Here is a 6,000-nt window from a genome sequence, read left to right as displayed (position 1 = left end):
GAATGAGACCCCAGCAACCGGCTGAGGGGCTCGGCATTACGTTAAAAGATGCATTTTGGGGAGTTCCCTGGTGGTCTAGTGGTTAGGATTCCGGGCTCTCACTGCCATGGCCCGGGTTCAATCCCTGGTTGGGAAACAGATCCCTCAAGCCGCGCAGAGCAGCCCCCAAAAAATGCATTTTTTAAAAAAGGAAAAAGCATGATTCTCACGTGAATATCCCATCGATGTGCGTCAGAGAGTGCATGGAACTCGTAAATAATGAAGGGACATGTAAGATGTCTTCTAGGCCATCCGGTGGCTGAAATGAATTTGTTTAGTCAATGCAAAATGGATACAGGACACCACCTAGAGGGGTGGGATAGGGAGGGTGGGAGGGAGACGCCACAGGAAGGAGATATGGGGATATATGTATATGTATAGATGATTCGCTTTGTTATAAAGCAGAAACTAACACACCACTGTAAAGCAGTTATACTCCAATAAAGATGTTAAAAAAAAACAAAAACAAAACAAAACAAAATGATACAGGGCGATCATCATTTTTCCATCAGATAATTTACAGTTCTATGGATGCATGGAGTTTAGCCCATTATTTGCTTAGAAGACATGGTTCCCATAAGACAAGCCCCACTTCAGACACCATCTGTCAGCTGGGGCCCTTGGGACCACCTTCACTTGGACCAGCTGACTACAGATTTGGGGTCCCCATAATTATCCTCGGGTTCCATAATTCACCAAAATGCCTCAGAACCAGCAAAGCGCTCAATGTACGGTTAGAGTGTAATAGTCTCCTAACCAACATGTTGGCAGGGCTGTTTCCTCCTGGAGGTTCTGAGGGGGACTCTGTCTCAGGCCCCTCTGGTGGCTGCCTGTGGACCTTGGCTTGTGGACACATCCCTCCAGCCCCTGCCTCCATCTTTACCTGGCCTTCTCACATGGCCTCACCTCTCTGTATCCAAACCCCCCTCTTCTTACAAGGACACCAGGCGTTGGACGAGGGCCCACTCTGATCCAGGATGACCTCACCTTTTTTTTGACTGCGCCACCTGGCTTGCGGGATCTTAGTTCCTGGGCCAGGGATTGAACCCGTGTCCCCTGCAGTGGAAGCCCAGAGTCCTAACCACCGGCCTGCCCGGGAAGTCCCCAGGATGACCTCATCTCAGTTGAACCAATTATACCTGCAAAGACCCAGTTTCCAAACAAGGTCCCATTGACAGATTCCAGGTGGGGTGTGAATTTGGGGGGACACTGTTCACCCCAATACAGACAGTGAAGATTTGGGGCTCCCAGATTGGAGGGGTACAAGACGTGCAGCCAGGTCAGCCACCTAGAGTGAAGGGCTGTGAGTTGCCCTGCATGGGGTGCAGAAGGGGTCGGAGGTGGGACTAACTTCACACCCTCTCTCTTCCCCGATAACTAATCCATCAACTTTGGCCCCCAGACAGATCTCAAATCGATCCCCCCGCTCCATCCCTTGGTGCACCACCAGCAAGCCCACCCCTAGTATTTTTGGGACCCATTACAAGAATTCAAGAGGGCTGCACAACCCATGGCTAAGGGCTCAACAATTATACACCAAGTAACACACTGCCGAACAAAATAGAACTATCCTCCCACCTGACAAAGTCTCCAGTGGATTAAAGATGGCAGCATCAGGACCACAGTGAGATACTGCTTCACACACACTGGGATGGTTACGGTCAAAAGAGAGATAAAAACACACGTTGGGAGGATGTGGAGATACTGGAAGCCGCATGCACTGCTGGTCGGAATGAAAAACGGTGCAGCCACTTCCCTCCGCTTTATCTGGGTTGGGTCTGTGATGGCCTTGACCCGTGCAGTGTGAGGGAGGTGACACTGCCAGCCACGTCACTTAGCTTCAGGAGGACGGCAGGTACTGTCCTGCTCTCAGGGAGTCCTGAGATATCTCATAGGAAGTTTGTGCTGCATCAGTGGGCCCTGGAGAGACCCTGAGTCTACACAGAAAGGGAGAGGGGCTGGCGAGGCACCAGACCGACCACAGAAAGAACCCAGAGCCCCTAGCACCGTTGCCAGCTGGACACCAAGCAGGGCCCCCTGTCAACCCCACATGGGACAGAAGAAGCGCCCTTCTGAGCCCCACCTGCATTCCCAACCCATGAAATCATGAGACATAGTAAAGTTTGGGGGTAGTTTGTTGCACAGCAACAGATTAGAATTGAAACCTGCAAAGCCTCCTGGCAAGTCCAGTTCACATGTAGAACTCTCAGACTCCTGGCAGTTCTGCCCTGGAATGTGGCAGTGTGGGCAGAGCTGGCCCCAAGCTGGTGGCCTGCTGCCTCTGTTTTGAGGGTCTCAACATCCCAGGGTTGGTCCTGTATTGTGAAGGTCCTCACCTGCACACGGAGGGCACCTCAGCTCACAGATCCACACCCCACAAAACAGCTGCCTTCTGCCACCCCTGGGTCCTGGGAGTGTACAGACTGGGGGCACTGCCTGCCTTGGGGGGAAGCACCCGGGCTTGGAAACAGGGGATTCCTGAGTGCTGGGTACTGGAGCGAGGCCTGGCAAAGGAGGTGTGGGGAGAGGTCCAGAAAGGGGACAGGCGGGCTCTAAGTGAGGCACTGACCCCAGCCCAGGCCACGGCAGTCCCTCACCTCAGTGACTTCTCAGCATCCTCTCCACCTGTGCTGGCCAGGCAACTACAGCAGCCTGAGGCTGCTGCACCCTTGAAATGTAGCCAGAGCCACTGAGTAACCGCATTTCGAATTGAATTTCATTTTAATTAATTAAAACCCACAAACAGAAGTGATGTAAAATACTTTTTCGTTAAAGACAACTTTATTTTTTCCTTAAACCACTGAAAATTTAGCACCCAAGTTGTGATAGGCTGTGAGTATGAAAAACACACTGGATTTCAAAGACTTGGTGTGGAAAAAAGAGTGGAAAATATCTCCTCAATAATTTGGTTAATTATTGGAAAAGAATACGAAAAAGAAGGAATTCCCAGGCCTCCCTGGTGGCACAGTGGTTGGAAGTCCGCCTGCCGATGCAGGGGACGCGGGTTTGTGCCCTGGTCGAGGAAGATCCCACATTCCGTGGAGCGGCTGGGCCCGTGAGCCATGGCCGCTGAGCCTGCGCGTCCGGAGCCTGCGCTCCGCAACGGGAGAGGCCACAACAGTGAGAGGCCCGCGTACTGCAACAAAAAAAAAAAAAAAAAAAAGAAGGAATTCCCTGGGGGTCCAGTGGTTAGGACTCGGTGCTTTCACTGCCGAGGGCCTGGGTTCGATACCTGGTACCTGGTCGGGGAACTAAGATCCCACAAGCCTCGCACTGCAGCCAAAAAAAAAAAAAAGAATATATATATTTATAGCTGAGGGACTTCCCTGGTGGCGCAGTGGTTAATAATCCGCCTGCCAGTGCAGGGGACACGGGTTCGAGCCCTGGTCTGGGAAGATCCCACATGCCGCGGAGCAACTAAGCCCGTGTGCCACAACTACTGAGCCTATGCTCTAGAGCCCACGAGCCACAACTACTGAGCACGTGCGCCACAGCTACTGAAGCCCGCGCGCCTAGAGCCGGTGCCCGTCAACAAGAGAAGCCACCGCAGTGAGAAGCCTGCGCACCGCAACGAAGAGTAGCCCCCACTCGCCGCAACTAGAGAAAGCCCACACGCAGCAACGAAGACCCAATGCAGCCAAAATAAATAAAAATAAATTAATTATATAACTGAATAACTTTGTTGTAAAGCAGAAATTAACACATTGTAAATTAACTATACTTCAATAAAATAAAAAAGTAATTTGTGTATGTCGAATACAATATTGGTTAGAATATTTTGGGTATGTAAGGTTAAGTAAAACATTAAAAATTAGGGACTTCCCTGGTGGTCCAGTGGTTAAGACTCCACGCTGCCAATGCAGGGGGCACGGGTTCCATCGCACATGCTGAGCGCGGCCAAAAGATTTAAAAAAAAAAAAAATTGAGATATATTGACATAACCTTGTGTAAGTTTCACATGTTGATTTGATACATTTATATGTTGCAACGTGATTACCACGAGCAGTTAATACCTCTATCCGGTCACATAATTATTGCGTAATTATCGTTTCTTTTTTGTGGTGGGCTATTCTGTTTCTATTGGAACCATGTTGTTCTCCACAGCAGTCTGAGGGAGGTTGTTTTTTTCACTTTTGAAACACAAAATACATCAAACACACAAAGAGCGTCCATAATTTATGCGTGCAGCTAAGAATAGAGACATTCACAACCGCCCAGCTTTCAAAACACAACCACTATGCTGACTTCTGGGTTAATCACGTCCCCACTTTTCCCTTCAATTCTCTAACATGTGTAGCACACTGAAATAACGTATCAGCTAGTTTAGCTGGGTTTCGAATTTTATAAAAACGGAAGCATACTGTAGATATTCTTCTGCACTTCGCTTTTCTTGCGTGATCTTATGTTTGGGAGGTCATTCTGGGTGTTAGTTTTCCACTGCTGTATAATATTCCACTGTGTGAGTCTAAACAAAGGTGTCGGTGTGTCCTTTCTTTTGTGTGTGTCCTTTTTTTTTTTTTTTTTACATCCTTATTGGAGTATCATTGCTTTACAATGGTGTGTTAGTTTCTGCTTGTGTCCTTTTTTTATTTTAAAAAAATTTTTTTGTTGAACTACAGTTAATTGACAATGTTGTGTTAGTCTCAAGTGTACAGCAGAGTGATTCAGTTATACATATATATATTCTTTTTCAGATTCTTTTGCATTATAGGTTACTACAAGATACTGAGTATAGTTCCCACTGGTCTATATGGGATATCTGGGCCATTTTCATTTTTTGTTTCCCTATTACAACAAACAGTGAGGGTTTCAAAACCCAAATCAAATCCTCTCTTACATGATAGGGAACCAAGACAGCCCCTGGATAATGGCCAGCAAGGACATGAATCCTTCCAAGATCAGTACAAATGCCCTTGGGAGTCGACCCTGCCCCAGGGACGCCTTGTCTGCAGCATCATAAAGCCTGGAGCCAGCCCACCCAGCTAAGCCCCACCCCGCTTCCCAACCTGTGGAAACTGAGGTAAGAAACATGAGTGGCTTTAAGCTACTGTGTTTTGTTACCCAGCACTAGATGACTAATACACGGGTGTTACACGTGTTTCCTTCTCTAATACTGTACTTGTCTCCACCCACTGGAAATTCTTATTTCTTGCCATGTCCACCATCCTGGAGTGTGATTTTGTGCTGGCTGGTCCCTCTCCCTGGGAGGCTTCTCCCCACCTGTTCACCTGGTTGGTCCCCTCCTTCTCTTCGAGTCCTTGCTCAAATGCCACCTTCTCCAAGAGGCCCACCCTGTTTAAAAATGCACTCCCCCTCGGGCTTCCCTGGTGGCGCAGTGCTTGAGAGTCCGCTTGCCAATGCAGGGGACACGGGTTTGTGCCCCGGTCTGGGAAGATCCCACATGCCGCGGAGCGGCTGGGCCCGTGAGCCATGGCCGCTGAGCCTGCGCGTCCGGAGCCTGTGCTCTGCAACGGGAGAGGCCACAGCAGTGAGAGGCCCGCGTACCGCAAGAAAAAAAAAAAAATGCACCCCTAGCTCACATGCTCCCAAGCCCCTCACCCTGCTTTTTCCATTCCCCCCCCCACCTTATTATATTCTAACATGCCATAAAATTCACTTATTCATTAGGTATCTGTTTCCTCTGTCTTCCTAGTTCATCCTTGTCAGCTTCCCAAGCGCAGGGATCTTTGTTTTGGACATTGATACAGCCCCAGTGCCTGACAGGCGGAGATGGCAATCAGTGTTTGTTTCTTTGGCCACACCACGGGGCATCTGGAACTTCCCTGACTAGGGATCGAACCCGTGCCCCCTGCAGTGGAAGCGGGGAGTCTTAACCACTGGACGACCAGGGAAGTCCCAATATTTGTTGATTTCATTATTCCGGAACCCATTTAACAAACAGCTGTCCCTCCGGCCCCAGCTCTCTCCTTGCCCCCAGATTTCAGTTGGGATTTCAGGGTT

Source organism: Pseudorca crassidens, chromosome 3 (assembly GCF_039906515.1).
Source record: "Pseudorca crassidens isolate mPseCra1 chromosome 3, mPseCra1.hap1, whole genome shotgun sequence".
Taxonomy (NCBI): Eukaryota; Metazoa; Chordata; class Mammalia; order Artiodactyla; family Delphinidae; genus Pseudorca; species Pseudorca crassidens.
The sequence above is the reverse complement of the archived record's forward strand: the minus strand, read 5'-3'. Positions refer to the sequence as shown.